General features: G+C 42.1%; 1 long non-coding RNA gene across 3 annotated transcripts; it reads left to right on the top strand.

Moving 5' to 3' along the window:
- Positions 1 to 1,947: 1,947 nt before the first annotated feature.
- Positions 1,948 to 16,305, top strand: LOC118936714. 3 transcript variants are annotated; one of them, XR_005034185.1, is made up of 7 exons: positions 1,948 to 2,673; positions 10,310 to 10,609; positions 12,681 to 12,786; positions 13,505 to 13,621; positions 14,222 to 14,378; positions 14,547 to 14,704; positions 15,169 to 16,305. It is a non-coding gene; the product is annotated as an uncharacterized LOC118936714 (long non-coding RNA). The 3 variants fall into 3 exon arrangements; XR_005034186.1 differs by having other exon boundaries at positions 1,949 to 2,673; positions 13,590 to 13,621; positions 15,687 to 16,305; XR_005034184.1 differs by having other exon boundaries at positions 1,950 to 2,673; positions 15,687 to 16,305.
- Positions 16,306 to 17,701: the final 1,396 nt, after the last annotated feature.

The raw sequence follows: 17,701 nt of genomic DNA, 5'->3' as shown, positions 1-17,701 counted from the left end.
AAAGACACCTTCCGTCCCTGACAAAAGCTTGGATCGAGGGCTGACTTTCAATAGATCGCAGCGAATGAGTTGCTCTGCTACGTATGAAACCCTGACCCAGAATCAGGTCGTCTACAAGTGGTTTAGCACCAGAATCTCCACAAACATGCTGTGCGCATCAGGAGAGGGGCGGCAACTCATCCGGCCGCACCCCAACCCCATCACGAATGGCTCTACTCACCTGCCAAAAGAGGCAGGCTATCCCGGGCCAACCAAAGGTCCGTGGCGCTACGGTATCATTGCATTTAGGTGGGATTCTGACTTAGAGGAGTTCAGTCATAGTTCCACAGATGGTAGCTTCGCACCATTGGCTCCTCAGCCAAGCACATATGTACTTGGGTGATTTGAGTGTGAACGCAACAGGTGGATATGCTCCTTTGAATTTGATCAAAGTTGACATTCAGTGATCCGTGCATGGTGTGAACCTAGGCTTCTTTCGTCTGTTTTATGGGTCCACAGCAAATCAATTGGCATGGATGGTACTACCCACATCAGATGTAGGCCTCCCTCCCCAGACAAGCTGTAGCTTCCTCTCCCCACTTCATAGGGCATGAGCCAGATCCATGCAATGCCCTATCACTGCGGGGCCAATGGGTTTAGTCTCCGCCTCGAGTCTTGTGAGCGTAGAGGAGACCTCGCCACCTACAATGTGTGGTGTCCCACACTCAGGTAAGCCTAAGGCCTGGTAGTGTCAGCAAATGTTAAGGCACATGCCATCTCCACTACATGCTCCAAGGAGCGCAGAGGAGAGCTCCCACATAGAATGTATAGAGTCCCGCACCCAGGCGGACCTGAGACCTGGCAGTGTCTATAACTGCTGAGCACATTCCATCTCCATTTAGTGCTCCACTGTTAACGGGTCCAGCCGAAGCCAGCGTTCGTTTCAAACTTTCGAAGTTTAGAGTTAGCTAAGTGTACAGGGGACGCGTCTTTAAACGTTTCACCACATCCGCTCTGTGATCAGACTGATGCCAGTAGTACACTTTCATCAGCATCTCCCAGGTCTTAACCAAAGTACATTAATCTCTAGGAGACGGAACACGTTTGTTTGTTTGTTTGTACAGATGAACATGGTACCTTCAGGTGTTTGGAAATTACTCCCAAGGATGAACCAGACTTGTGGAGGTCTACAATTTTTTTCTGAGGTCTTGATTGATTTATTTTGATTTTCCCATGATGTCAAGCAAGAGTTTGAAGGTAGGCCTTGAAATACATCCACAGGTACACCTCCAATTGACTCGAATGATGTCAATTAGCCTATCAGAAACTTCTAAAGCCATGACATCATTTTATGGAATTTGCCAAGCAGTTTCAAGGCACAGTCAACTTGGTGTATGTAAACTTCTGACCCACTGGAATTTTGATACAGTGAATAAAAAGTGAAATAATCTGTCTGTAAACAATTGTTGGAAAAATGTAGTGTCATGCACATAGTAGATTTGCCAAAACTATAGTTTGTTAACAAGACATTTGTGGAGTGGTTTAAAAACAAGTTTTAATGACTCCAACCTAAGTGTATGTAAACTTCCGACTTGAACTGTATATAGAAGCAACACTCACCATTGACAGTGTGATTGCATTTCTGAAATGTTTTGTCCCTCCGCATTCACAGCTCCCGAAAATAATCTTTGTTCAGTAGCAAAGACAAATGGCACAAATCATACTGCGTGTTTAGTTTTTTTAATATTAGATTTTTATTTGATATTCAGTTTAGTTTCAGTTAGTTTTCAGATCCACTTGACTAGTTTTTATTTAGTTTAAGTGTTATAGGAACACTTCTTCGATTGTATATTATTTAGTTTCAGTTTTAGTGTTAGGGACAGAAAGACGTGCATTTATGTGTTGTATAGTTTTTGGGGATGTCACTTCTTGCCTTTCTGAAGCCGTATTGCATAAGTTGATGGGTCAGGTCATAGGTTAGGTTAAGTTTAAAGGTAGACTCAGCGAGATGAAGTACACGCACAAAGTAAACTGTAGTAGTGGGTCAATTTCCACAGCAGCCAGGGCCCGGATTCCCAAAGGCATCTTAAGTTCTTTGTTCAAACCTTAGTAGGAGTATCGTCAAACATGGTGCGCCTCGCTACACCTCGGTCTCAGGGGAGAACTGCAAGCCCGCTGGAGCGAAACATACAGTCAGTCTCCTGATCTTGCGGTGTAGGCACGGTCTCCGAACCCCAAAGGAAGTCACAAGGACAACAAATCCTCAGCACCGCAATACTGGCAGCACACAGGTTGGTACACTGTCACAAGTAATAAAAACAAGGACACAACCCAAACGATGGCACAAGCGACACCGAGTGGGGGGACAGCAGAGCACCCTGATGGAGGCTAGCTTGCTTGCTGCTCCAAGCTATTGAGTAGATGCCGGTATCCTATACTTCTGCGCTTATACACTCTAACATTGAGCTCTTACCAAGCGAGCCCTTCCTGGAACACGCCGAGAGAAGGAAGTGGAAGTAGTGCAGCGGCTGCTATTTAAACGGGTTATCCGCAGCACAACAGTACATAACTCAGCCCGCATAAAATATTATTGGAAATACAGCGGCTGTGAAGAGACCTATGAAGTCCCAGCAATAGAGAACTAGAAAATGACAACGCTTCAATATTTGGGAATATCAGTACGTTTCATCATCGGTAAGTAGGCTATTCCTGTAGAAGTTGCACTTTGTTGGTTACTGTTGTAATATACAGGCATGTCTTCTCATAATGTATAGGCTAGCCTATTAGACCTACTGTTATTAATTTAATTCGTTGTCAATCTATTGTTTAGCCTATAGTCCTTGTCCTTTTTGAACACCATTCCCCACGAATAAACTCGCACAAAAAGTATACAGCTCTGGTATCAAAACCTGCCATTTCCCCGGAAAGAGGTTGTGAGTGAGAACAGTGCTGTTAGTCTGGTTCAGTCTCTCATCTCTACCGTACCACGACAGAGTCACATCTCTCCCGCTGTCCACAGAACACACCACTGAACAGCTCTCACTGCCAGGGGGAAATCGCCAGTTATGATACCAGATGACACGGAGTACAAGGAGTGGAATGTCATACCTGAACTTGCTAACCAAACATGGGCTATCAGCAAATTGTAAAAAGCATTCCAAAAATAATTGGTGTCAAATTTGAATGTAGACTAGATTATTCATATAGCCTATGCCTATGATTTATCATCGGATAAGATCAAAATGTGTATATTTGTATTATGCCTTATGGACTTAAAAAAAAAAATAGAAGCAACCCCGACACATGGAGATGGACATGTAAACTATATTGTGCTGACTGACTACCTCAAATTATAATAATTTAACAGAGAGCGCTTTTGCGCCATGTACTCTATAGCCATCTGTTTTCTTTAGTTTTGTGTGCACTATTTAGCCTACTAATTTAGGATCAACGTAAAAACAGTTTCAGTTTTGATATTCACCAGATATTCGGGCTTTCAAACCTCAATAGCTTTAAACCACTTAGGCCACAGACTCCAAATAAGTGTCATGATGTTAGAAAAATTGTGCACAACATTGCACAGGTCTTATTTTTCACGATTTTGACATTAATTCCCTTTCCAAAGCTAATAAACATGTGGAAATATGAGCAGCATTATGTGTTCGGAGTTGAATTAGTTAGGGAGCGCAAACAAAGTACAAACTTTTGACATTCTAATTTCAATAGCTCCTTGATCATGTGACCTACTGACCTCAAACACAGTTCAGAATGTACATTCAGTGCTCCTATGTAGCTGATGTGAAATGGCTAGCTAGTTAGCGGTGGTGTGCGCTAGTGGTGTTTCAATCGGTGACGTCACTTGCTCTGAGACCTTGAAGTAGTGGTTCCCCTTGCTCTGCAAGAGCCATGGCTTTTGGGGAGCGATGGGTAACGATCCTTCGAGGGTGACTGTTGATGTGTGCAGAGCGTCCCTGGTTCGCGCCCAGGTCGGGGTGAGGGGACGGACGTAAAGTCTATACTGTTACACATTGCACACCCTTTAGTTTGTCCATTTTCATCTCACACTTTGTTACATGAATTTTGTACATTTTCTAATTTCAATACCTCCTTGGTCTTGTGACCTACTGGACTCAACCAAGGTTCGGAATGTCCACAGACTATCCTATATTGCACGCCTTTTGCACACAATTTTACATTAATTTGCCTGCTATGCCCCGCTGAAAGACAGTGTCTCACACACACACCTAGTCACTTGGGCCTTCTCCCTGGAGCCTTCCTGACCTCCAGGCAGGCCCCCATTGACCTGGTGACCTCTGACTCCAGGCCTCTAAGCCTACACTCCATGCCCGCCTGCCTGCCCTCTCCCTGGGCCTAAGAGTGTAAGCTTACTCCCTGGAACTACAGACCTCTAGGCCTCCACCCTTATTCTCCCTACCCGGTCAACACCCCTCTCACTGGACATCATCTATCACCGTGTCCCGGCCGGGGCTCAGCCAGCTCCATAACTTTGCCAACCAGGTGAACCAGGGCACCCACACTTAAGCACCCCTCCACAGACACTAAGATGTCTATATTCCCACTGTCAGGAACCACGTGCACCTGGAAAATCTAAACAGGACATGTGCACCTGGTGACCCGCCCACTTTTTTTGTGTCCCCACTCCAACCTCCATGGCCTGAGTGCTGCCCATAGCCCCCGAGTCCGGCTGCCAGTGCTCGGACTCTGAGTGCACCCTCCTTGTATGGAGGCCTACTCGTGCACCTGATGACCCTTTGACTTTGACAGTGAGTCCCAACCTGACTCACAGTCACACTAGAGGATGGGCCTGGTTGGATGGGCGACCATCACCTAGCCCCCTACCTATCCATAGCCCCATGTCAATATGTTATGCCTTCTACCCGCCTGCCTGGTTTCTTTGACACTCTGTGTCTGGCCCCTGGCCCTTCTGTGTGCACCTGGTAACCCCTAAGTAAAAAATGATGATGGTGGAGAAAGACACCTTCCGTCCCTGACAAAAGCTTGGATCGAGGGCTGACTTTCAATAGATCGCAGCGAATGAGTTGCTCTGCTACGTATGAAACCCTGACCCAGAATCAGGTCGTCTACAAGTGGTTTAGCACCAGAATCTCCACAAACATGCTGTGCGCATCAGGAGAGGGGCGGCAACTCATCCGGCCGCACCCCAACCCCATCACGAATGGCTCTACTCACCTGCCAAAAGAGGCAGGCTATCCCGGGCCAACCAAAGGTCCGTGGCGCTACGGTATCATTGCATTTAGGTGGGATTCTGACTTAGAGGAGTTCAGTCATAGTTCCACAGATGGTAGCTTCGCACCATTGGCTCCTCAGCCAAGCACATATGTACTTGGGTGATTTGAGTGTGAACGCAACAGGTGGATATGCTCCTTTGAATTTGATCAAAGTTGACATTCAGTGATCCGTGCATGGTGTGAACCTAGGCTTCTTTCGTCTGTTTTATGGGTCCACAGCAAATCAATTGGCATGGATGGTACTACCCACATCAGATGTAGGCCTCCCTCCCCAGACAAGCTGTAGCTTCCTCTCCCCACTTCATAGGGCATGAGCCAGATCCATGCAATGCCCTATCACTGCGGGGCCAATGGGTTTAGTCTCCGCCTCGAGTCTTGTGAGCGTAGAGGAGACCTCGCCACCTACAATGTGTGGTGTCCCACACTCAGGTAAGCCTAAGGCCTGGTAGTGTCAGCAAATGTTAAGGCACATGCCATCTCCACTACATGCTCCAAGGAGCGCAGAGGAGAGCTCCCACATAGAATGTATAGAGTCCCGCACCCAGGCGGACCTGAGACCTGGCAGTGTCTATAACTGCTGAGCACATTCCATCTCCATTTAGTGCTCCACTGTTAACGGGTCCAGCCGAAGCCAGCGTTCGTTTCAAACTTTCGAAGTTTAGAGTTAGCTAAGTGTACAGGGGACGCGTCTTTAAACGTTTCACCACATCCGCTCTGTGATCAGACTGATGCCAGTAGTACACTTTCATCAGCATCTCCCAGGTCTTAACTCCCCCTCCTAGCTAAAGCCAGGGATGTGCTAAAGCCATCATTCTCTGATTGGCTTCCTGTCAAGGTCAGGATTCACATACAAGAGCACCACAGCAAATCATTGAGTCTTGTGGAACCGCCCTCACATTTTCATGCTTGACCGAAAGTCCCATATTCCAGGACCGACTGCTGCCTTCCGTTAACGATCAACAGCCGTCACCATCTGCAGGAATCTCTTTGCGCACGGACTAGTACCGAGGTAACTCCCGTTTGGTTTACATCATTAGTGACACCTGAAAGCAGGTGACATACAGGGAGGGATTGGAAGAGCCCTGCTAGAAGGTTACCTCGTTATCTCCCTTCCCCCCCCCCCCCCCCCCCCCCCCCCTGTACTAACATGCTAGAGACAGTTTGTCTCCTAGCCGTTGGCTAGTATAAACAAATGTGTATCATTTATTATTCAAGACAAAATTCACATTCTACAGCACACCGGCAAAGTCATCAAAGACTCAATAAACCATGATTTCTGGGAATGCTATAAAATCCAAAAGTTATGGGCGGAGATAGAACTTTGGCTGTCAGAAGTAGCCTATTACAATGTAAACATACTTTTAATCCGTCTGTCTACCTATTTCAAGACCTGGCATATGGAGGTGTAGTAAGATACCCGATGGGATGGACAATTCTCTTATCACTCATCTTGAAAAAAGTATACTAACAACGTGGAAATCAAACAATCCGCCATCATTAACACAATGGGCGACTAATAATTTTGTTTTGTACAATTTAAGGCCATGTGGCAAACAATTATGCAGGCACTAGGAGGCATGCGGGTCTGGGCAGATTTGTGTGTGTCTGTCTGTACGTTGTTTTTTGTATGTGTAAGTTTGTATCTGGTGTGGGAAAAAAAAAACGAAATAGATATAATAATAGAAAAAAATAAAGTAGGGAAGGTGCATCTGCGACAGCCGAAAGTCAGAAACGAATATCGTTTTCCAACAGCAAGACTCGGATCAACATGGCAGTGTAAGGCATTGTTTATAAAAAGGTTCTTTAAAATGTCAAAATAAACATGCGTCTAAACCCCCACATCACACACTCACAAACTAAAATCATAATGTAATATAGATGAGTGTAGGCTACATTTTAAATATTTTTTTATTTAACTAGGCGAGTCAGTTAAGAACATTCTTATTTACAATGACGGCCTAGGATCAGTGAGTTAACTGCCTTGTCCAGGGGCAAGAACAACAGATTTGTATCTTGTCAGCTCGGGATCCGTTCTACCAGCCTTTCGGTTACTGGCCCAAAGCCCTAACCACTAGGCTACCTGCCACCCCATTACAATCACTTAGTGAGGGAGACTCAATTCGCATTTATTTGGATATATCCACTGTACACATACATTGCAGAAAATTGGTTCCCGTTTCAGTCGTGTCTTTGGTCACGTTCGCATGTGTCAAATAAAAACACCCTAATGATTGGTTGACAATTGGAGCCTCCCAAAATGTGATGGCTGCAGGAGTTTGTAAAGAGCAACTGCAGAAACTTGCGGTCGACTGCAGTCAAAATTTAATGACATTAATTCACATGATTTTTGTAAAGTTAATGCAGTTGACATGTAGACAGACGCAAGTTGGAAAATGTTTATCCCCAGAATGCAACACACTTGTTGCTGGAACAAGCACATTGAGGTGAGCACAATGCAACGGTTTTCGCACACTGAGCATCTGCAAGGGTGTGCTTCATGTCGCTAAAAAGTGGTAGCTACGGAACCAAAACAGCAGAAAAGTTTAGCCTTGTTCAACGCTCCAGGGCCCGGTTTCCCGATTGTGGTGGATTTTAGGCTTAAGAGTGTTTTTAATAATGCTCCTAGAAATATATTATCACTTATGGCTGCAAATATTGAGGCGGCTTATTCTAATGCACATCATGTAATATATTGAGACAAATTACAGACAACCTACAAGTATCAAAATATAACTCAATTGATTGAACATGAAATACATTTGAATATTATTCTCCCACTGTATTTATATTTAAATGCAGTCATCTCGGTTTTAATTTGAAGCATCTTTTTATACATCGCTGGTTTGCAAAGACAGTGGTAACTTTATTTGTAGTCCACTTTGAAGTAAGTTATCAGCGTTAGATTACGAGCGTGTTCAAGTGCAATATTAATAAAGATTGCTTTGGGAAACAGCTCGGAGATTTTAAAGATGTTCTTATGAAGGTTCTATAAATGAAATGTTTTGGGACACCGGGACCAGGTTGTGGCAATTGACCCACTACTACAGTTTACTTTGTGCATCTACGTCATCTACCATTTAAACCTAACCATCACCTTATGCATTATGCCGATGTCAAAACTACTGGGAACTCGGAACCAAGTGCGTTTAACACAACTAGGAACTTAGAAGAAAACAAGCTCCTACAGGGAAAAATCGTTTTGATTTGTTCCAACTCGGAATTCCAACTCGGGCCTCTTTCTAGACCTCCCACTTTCCTACCCGAAGTTCATTATTTTTTTCATTAATATTTAAAAGAAACAATATACTTGCAGTGAAGCCGCTGAACAAATACATCACATGTCATGATTATCCCAGTTGTCTTGAACGCACCATTACTGCCCCACAGCTGCATGACGTGACGTTCCCCAAAACATAAATGGCTCCTAGCCTCCCACACAGAGGCAACTTTCTGTCCCTAACACTGAAAAAAATAATACAAATGAAAAATACATGTTTTTATAAAACTTAAACTAAAACAAATAAAGTGGTTTTGTGCCCTTTCTCTTTGCTACTGAACAACTCATATTCATTGTTCCAGATCTGTTGGGAGCTGTGAATGCTGAAGTGATTACATTGACACGGAGAGAGAGGCAGTCTGTCACTCTACACACGGGACTAACTTGACTACAGGCTGATAAGATATTTTTTTGTTCTTTGGTCCAGTCATTCCAAACACCTCAATAGTTGAGAGTCAGGTCATCAGAGGAGAGAACTTCACAGAATTCAAAGGAAGATTCCCAGACAGACTGCAGCTGGACAGATAAACAGATTCTCTCACCATCAGAGATCTCATCCTCAACAACCTGGAGTTTATCAGCTAGACATTTTCAATACACACAAAACATCTCAAAAATTCTATCTATGTTGAGTGTTAGTTTTATATATAAGTGTTTCAAGTGGGTCCCAATGCCCAAGAGTATTGTGGCATGTATTGTAAAACAGAAGCCTACAGTAAAAGGTATTGACGTAGTATACTGAATACCATTTCTGCCACAAGCAACATTACACAATATCAACTTTTCTATGTGACTTGTTACTGTAACTGCTACAGTATCATCAGCTTACAGTGTATCAATTATGATATTTACAACCCAATTGTAGCGATTGTTATGAATAGGCCTAACCAGACATTGAGAATTGAAACCGTTTATGATAATCACATGTATGTTCTTGTAATAATGTGGGGTTAGTCATGTTATCCGATGTCTTGTTTTTTGATCACCTGTCAGATAAAAATAACCATGTTTAGAGTTTGTGGTCGAACGCAGACAATTGGTTTGTGCGCGCAAAACCTCTTGTGCGTTGCTCGGGTTGCCTAAAATGCTCTGTCTAATCATATATTTAGCCTAGGTCAACTTATCGAAACTTACAACCACAATGTGATCATATAAACAATTAAAACGTGAAGGTATATCAAAACGAATATTTAACGATTACCTTGTTTGTTTATTGGTACGAGTTTTCACTGTCAAACAGTGGGTGCGTTCAAGGTCATAGTTTATTCAGTGTAGCCTATGGGTATAAAGGAAATAGCTTATCCCAGAGGAGGCAGGAGCTCTATGATAATTTTTTGGGTATTATCCTGTTTGTTATTTTTGTTTGTATGTAGTGTTCAGTCACCGGCATAATTCTTCACTTTCTAAATTAAACGTTTCACTCTGGCAAGAAAAAACAGATCTGCATTGTTGCCTCCTCACTGTAAAATCCTACCACTGTGTCAACGTCACACCAAGTATTGCATTGTGACGAGCAAATACTTTGAATATGAATGCAAATTGAATGGGTGATTTGGTGCAGTGAATAAGAGTGACTGTTTGTTGCACTCAGTCAATTGAGAATGTGCTTAGTTTTGAATTGAGCAGTTTTGAGTTTTGTGAAAATTGCACCAAAGTGATCAATAAAAAACTGAATGTGCTCACCACAATTTTGTTACTAGTGAGAGTTGTCCTCCTACCCAGAGGACCAATATTAATGACATGAATCTGTGTTGAATCATTGTTTTAATTTTAAAAATCCCAGCTCCAGTACCACTTCCTCAAGTCAGAAAAATCCCTCAAGGTGATTTTCTGGACAGTTCATCAGGCAAGGGGAGCTGTTCAGTGGTGTGTTCTGTGGAGAACCAGATAGAGAGGATCCTGTCCTGGTACAGAGGATAGGAGAGACTCAACCAGACTAGCAGTCCTGACCTCTCCACCAACCTGTCTCTCCCTCTGGAGATAAAGCTACAGGACAACAATATCTACAGCTGTGTGCCTGCCAACCCAGTCAGCAACCAGACAACCAAACTCAACATTGAAACACTCTGCCTTCAGTTTGTAGGTATGTCATTAATGGTAATGTGCAACATTTACTTTGTTATTGGACTGGTTAATTAGTTTATTTGGATCCCATGTCACTCCTATTCTTCCAGCACTGGGGGTTAGACACCATATAAAACAATAATATTATACTAATACCGTAATAAATATTAGTATTTACTACGGTATTAGAAGCCTCCAACTGGACTCACCACATAATTTCAATGTGGAAATTTGGGTAATATTTGGTTGAGACGTTGTTCATTGAGATTTCCACCTTTATTCACCCACCCAAAAAGACCAGTTGGATGAATTCCGAATATGTTCTATGCTTTCAATTATCTAAAAGCACAACCAAATTCCAATGGAAAAACAATGTCAGATTTTTGGTTAAGTTGTCATCTAAATGTGTTCTCATCGCGCTTTCAACCATAAAACTGCAACAAAGTTCAAATCGGAATACAATGTCAGATATTTTATATTTATACAACAACTAAATGTATTATCACGGTGCTTCATCTAATAGCACAACCATTTGACCTAGAATGCAATTTAGATTACATTAAAAGTACATAGTGCAATTGTGAAGATTTCCACAGACCTGCCACCTTTCCATGCTACAGTACAGTGAACATGCACACTTGAAATGTATAGTTACAGTAACCTCAATGTGACCATGTATGTGTTACTCATTTTAAGGTTGAATAAATGTTGTTGCATTAGTTTGTAAAAATAGCCTTGACGGGCAATTCCGCCACTTTTTAACCTCATATTCATTATTTCCAGTACCAAACCAGTGTCTACAGCGCGTTTCTATGATCTGTGACAACACCGTGCTCCTCACTTCACTGCGATTCCAACACAATTTCCTGTTGCGAGATTGTGTTGCAAAATGCAACACAATCTCACATTCAATGCGTGCATATATGTATATAACGCATTTCAGCAAATTTCGTGCGTTTTTGTGTGGCTTAATTCATAAAAAAAGACACGAATTTATGTGATACTTAATTCGTGCGAAAAGACACATTTAACCAGTAGGCTACACACAAGCCTTTGCAACAACCATAGATGCGATAGACTATTGTTCTTCTGTATGCCTAATTCAACGTTATAAATATACATAAACGGTGTCTTTGTTTAACCCTGTTTTAAAATGTGTCGTTGAATGCTTTTATGTAGTGTTTGCTGAACCGAATGTGAGAAAAGACACATTTACGTGCGAATTAATTCGTGGGAACAATTGCTTAATTAATGCCAATGCTGTTTTCTATGCATGACTTCGCTTAATACTTTGGGAAACTGGTGCACTTGTAACCAGAATGGCTTTTTTTCGTGTAGGCAACAAACAGTACACGATTTTCTTAAACACATTTCATATTTTGTGGAGCCTTAATTACACAATTTTCTTCATAATGCATGTATTACATGTTAAACAGGTTCATGTAAAATGAATTATGGCACTTCCAAGGCCTTTCCATGATGATTATTACGGACATGGCAATCATGTTATATACTTAGGCAGCTGTAACGCGTTCAATCAGTTAGCAAGTCAGAAATATCAGTTTCCAAGTACCGACTAGCACGTGAATGCTGTATTATGCTGGCTTCACATTTTCATGGGAAAATGGGAATGTGTAACTCCAACATGATTGTGTTCAAGTGCTTTTGAAGTCGGAATAATTCATAAACCAATAAGATTGAAAACATAATTTTTCTCATTTCCCACTTGTAATTCCTATTTGGAGGTTCATTCAAGTGAAACTTCCCAGTCGAAACCAGGAATTTCCGAGAACTCCGATGGCACCTGAACGAGGCATTGGTATGTGTAAAAGACAATAGTAGGGTCTGGGTCGCGGCGTGTCCACCCCTCATACCCATTCACGACCACCACTCCAAATCGTATGCGAAAATAACGGAAAACTGACCCAAGATCAGTCCTGTACAGGCAACTTCAACACAATGAAATGCGGAGCGCGTTCCTGCTCGTCAACACAATCGGCTGCAGGGGAGGTTACTTTCTGCGTTGTTCGGTTTATTTATGAATATAAAATTAAATGAATCTAAGTAACGTATATTCTTATTCTGTGCAGAATGTGTATTTTGACTTACAACACAAATGCGCATCATGACTTCAACAAAGAAGGCAACTTGGAATGTACCGGATTCCAAGTTCCTATGCGATCATCCTCTTTCCCGGTGAGTGAAGTATGCAATAAAACAATGTGGTTGTAATCGCTAGTATGCAATGCTATGGAGATTTATTTATAGCTTTTTAGACACTTCTCAAACCAGTATGCATTTTCACTGATCTGTCAAGGTTTTCAATTAAAATCTTAGCATACTCAACAGTTTCAGCTAGCTAGAGCTAGGCTAAAGTCTATGGAGTTTCATGGTGGGCGCAGGATTTTGTTCTGGGCAACATCTACAGATTTTTGCTCCACCCTTGATTGGTAAATGAAGGTCACAAATTACTAAGGAACTCCCCTCACCTGGTTAGGTTGTCTTGGTGTTAATTGAAATGAAAAACCAAAAACCTGCAGACACTCGGCCCTCTGTGGAACGAGTTGGACACCCCTGCCCAATAGAGCTAGTTCAGCTTGTCTCTGCAAAGCCTTTCTAAAGACAGTTTTTAGATCTTGTGGAGCAAACAATGGGTGAATTGGGACAACAAGACAACGATCCTCCCATCCACAGTGAATTATGTTTCTATTTAATGGTCATCTTATTATCCATCATTCACATTATTTACATTTTTTACACCACCTGTAGTTTTTGTGATGTAACCCACTTACAAATTAAGTACATTTTAATGCCCAGTTAAACATGTTTATTAAAATAAGTATCCTACATATACAGCGGTGAAATACAATTCAAAACTTGTTTTGTTCTGTTTTCTTTGCATCTCCAAATGAAGACCCTTTACACCTTCACCACCCTTCTCTTCAGACCTATGGCTGACACCTTTAGTCTCTCTCTCTCTTTCCATCCCCTCGATACAGATCTCTTGATCCACCCTCTGGCTGCATTTTAAGTAAGTGGAGACTTTCTCATTTGTGTTTTCAAAAACTAAACCAGGTTGTAGTTTAAACATGCAAACCAACTGGAGGAGATTATTTCAAATGTTTAGCTTCAAATAAGTAACCAAAACCCACTGGCCCAGGTACTGTTTCATCTGTCAACTAACACTCATTGCACTATGCACCTGAGGCTATGGCAGGTAGCCTATATCTAGGTTACAATAGTAGTCAGTTAGTATGTCAGTTAGTACACATTATGCTAAAGTGTAGCGTGTTTGGTAATGTTAAAGCCTCGGGCTTAGTTTTAGTACCAGGTGAGGTCCATTATCAGATTTGACTCATGATTGAGTCATTGAAACCCATGTCACCTTCAAACACACACATAGCACTTTAATTAGTTTGAGAAAGGTCAGGGCTTGACGTTTATTGTGAACTCAACGTCGCGGCCTTAGTTGGCCAAACTCTCTTTATTAATGGCTGTTAGTATGGTTTTTATCCCTAGTTCTCCTTGTCAAGCCCCATGCCAGAGTGGACCTCCCTGGTGCATTCCATCAGTCAAAGTTATGTGTATAGGGCTATTTTTTGTGACACTTTCGTATCCACCTTTCATGCAGAATGGCTCCTGTCTGAGTTGTAACACAGTAGCATCAAAGAAGTGCAAGTTCTGTGGTGCAATAACCCAGCTAAAGGATACAGGCAACAGATGAATCGGCAAATAAGAACTTGAAACATGGAAGATATGCAACCTTGGTTAATGCAACAAACAAGCTGGTGAGCTTTATTATGTTTTCCTCTAAAAAGATTTCTGCAATTATTGCTTAGTGAAATGATAGGCCCTATTTACTTATTTGTTGTTGTCTCATTGTGTCATTTAAGACTACATCTAAATGTCATTATTTGTTGTGTTTCTGGAAGTTATTTTGTCATTAATGATTCTAGGTACATAGGTTCCACAAGTTATGAGTGTACCCCCTGCTACTCTTCAGCAAGAGGAAGAATGATAACATTTTGTTGTCAACTGCAGTGTCCTCACAGTTGTATGATGAATCGGACCTCAATGGCAGCAATCCAAAGGTTGTATGAGGCAATTATGAAAGGTATTTGGACAGAAATATGTATGTTTGTCTACCTTAAGACCCTATCCCTCAACCACTACATCCGCCAGACTGTAAACAAAACAAATTATTTCACTTACGCAAATTAGCCATAGCCAGCCCCTCCCTCTACTGTCCTGCTGGTCAAAACTCTCATCCATGCTTTCATCTTCTCCCGAATAGACTATTGCAACTCACTACTCCCCGGCACTAACACAAACTCCCTCGATAAGCTCCAAAGGGTTCAGAACTCAGCAGCCCATCTTCTAACCCACACTAAATCATCCTGGCAGCATATCCTCTGAACTTCACTGGCTCCATGTCTCCCACCGCATTAATTACAAGATCCTCCTGACCTAAAAAGCTCTCCCTTACCTTGCTACCCCTTACCTCTCTGACCTTCTTCTCTCGTACTAGCCCTCATGCTCTCTCCCCTCAACCACAGTTGACCACCTTGTCATCCCCAGGTCCAAGCTCCAGAGTTTCAGTGACAGGGCCTTCTCCAGGGTTGCTCCTAGGCTCTTGAACTCCCTCCCTCCAGCCATCCATGACTGAGTCCATCTTTCAGTCCCGCAAGCAACATTTCAACACATTCTTTTCACATATCCTGTGTAGAAGTTTATTTATAAACTGGGTGGTTCCATCCCTGAATGCTGTTTGTCTGAAAGCCTTGGTATATCAGACCGTATACCATGGGTATGACAAAACATGTATTTTTACTGCTCTAATTACGTTGGTAACCTGTTTATAATAGCAATAAGGCACCTCTGGGGCTTGTGATATATTACCAATATACCTCGGCCTAGGGGCTGTGTCCAGGCACTCTGCATTGCGTCATGCGTAAGAACAACCCTTAGCCGTGGTCTATTGGCCATATTCCACACCTCCTTGGGCCTTATGGCTTAAATATACATGCTCACCTCTGCCAATTGGAAACTGTTGTCCACTTGTCTCTTCCATTTCCTTAATATGTTCTATTTCGCAGTGGCAATCAACACCCATGCCCCCACACTTCAACCCTCCTCCTGTTGCTGCCCAAGAACTGTCTGATACAATTGCCCCCCAGGAGACCAGCTACACCCTCACCCAGGTTGAACCCCCAATAATCCCCACCACCCAGGAGACCAGCTACACCCAAACCGAACCAAAGAAGACGGGGAGAAAGATGAAAGTCCTGTTCTGTCACCCTCAAAAAACCTTCCAACCCATTGAGCATGACAGTCAACCCCCTGCCTAGAAGTCCAGCATTCCAGATTCGCCTCTTCACTGTTGACGTTGAGACTGGTGTTTTGCAGGTACTATTTAATGAAGCTGCCAGTTGAGGACCTGTGAGGCGTCTGTTTCTCAAACTAGACACTCTAATGTACTTGTCCTCAGTTGTGCACTGGGGCCTCCCACTCCTCTTTCTATTCTGGTTAGAGCCAGTTTGTGCTGTTCTGTGAAGGGAGTAGGACACAGCATTGCACTAGATCTTCAGTCACTTGGCAATTTCTCGCATGGAATAGCCTTCATTTCTCAGAACCAGAATAGACTGACAAGTTTCAGAAGAAAGTTATTTGTTTCTGGCCATTTTGAGCCTGTAATCGAACCCACAAATGCTGATGCTCCAGATACTGGTCTAAAGAAGGCCAGTTTTATTGCTTCTTTATTTAGCTTAACAGTTTTCAGCTGTGCTAACATAATTGCATTAACAATGTCTACACTGTATTTCTGATCAATTTGATGTTATTTTAATGGACCAAAAATGAGCTTTTCTTTCAAAAACAAGGACATTTCTAAAAGTGACCCTAAACTTTTGAACTGTAGTGTATAGACACACAAAAAACATTAAGCAGGACATTCTTACCAACATTAAAATCCTATTATAATCCAAAAGTAGTGTGAAATGCACTCATAAGCAACATGTAAATAAAGGCTGTTCTTGCTGGCTTTCTATAAGAACTCCCCTTTGTTCTGCCACCAACTTGTGTGTGCTTTGCCCTCATGAGTAAGCAATGTTTTCAAACACAAGCGGTGAAAATACTTGAAATCCTTGTAAGTGAACAGCTAAAATAGTAAATAAACTAACTCTATTTTATCAATGTACCAATCGGGCTTCAGAAAGAAGCATAGCACAATTACAGCAGCCATGAAGGTTTTAAATGATATCACTGAAGCCCTTGACAAAACAGCACTGTGTCTCACTTTTTATTGATCTCTCGAAGGCTTTTGATACAGTTGATCATGCTATACTATGGCAGAGATTGTCGAGTGTAGGTCTTTCGGAGCATGCAGTTGCATGGTTTGCTAACTATCTGTCTGATAGAACTCAGTGCACTCAATTTGATGGGCTTATGTCTGTTAAATTGTCTTAAATGGTGTGCCCCAAGGCTCCGTACTTGGTCCTCTCTTATTCACTATTTATATAAATGATTTAGACAAAAGTCAAATGCACAACTTCATTTTTATGCTGATGATACTGTTATTTACTGTTGTGCCTCGTCTCTTACAAAAGCTTGCAAACTGCCTTTATACTGTTCAACATACCTGTGTCAATACTGACAAAACTAAACTAATGGTGTTTTCTAATGCAAGAAATAGACCTCTGAACCTTTCACCTATTACTACCTGTCAGGGCAAGGAGATTGAGGTTGTAACCTCATATAAAGATCTTGGAATTTTAATTCATGACTGCCTCTCTTTTAAATTGCATATTCAACAACTTACAAAAAAATTGAAGCTGAAATTGGGATTTTATTTTAGGAATAATGCCTGTTTTCTTTTGAAGCCAGAAGGAGGCTAGTATCAGCTACATTTATGCCTTTACTAGACTATGGGGATATTTTATATATGAATACTTCCGCTCAGTGTTTGAGATCAATTGACACTCTTTACCATGGCACTTTGAGATTTATTTTAAACTGCAAAACCCTTACGCACCACTGCACTTTGTATACCAGAGTTGGCTGGCCTTCTCTAGTCACTCGTAGGCTCAGTCACTGGTAAACTTTTATTTACAAA

This window comes from Oncorhynchus mykiss, chromosome 10, assembly GCF_013265735.2.
Source record: "Oncorhynchus mykiss isolate Arlee chromosome 10, USDA_OmykA_1.1, whole genome shotgun sequence".
Taxonomy (NCBI): Eukaryota; Metazoa; Chordata; class Actinopteri; order Salmoniformes; family Salmonidae; genus Oncorhynchus; species Oncorhynchus mykiss.
This window is presented reverse-complemented; position numbering and strand designations above follow the sequence as displayed.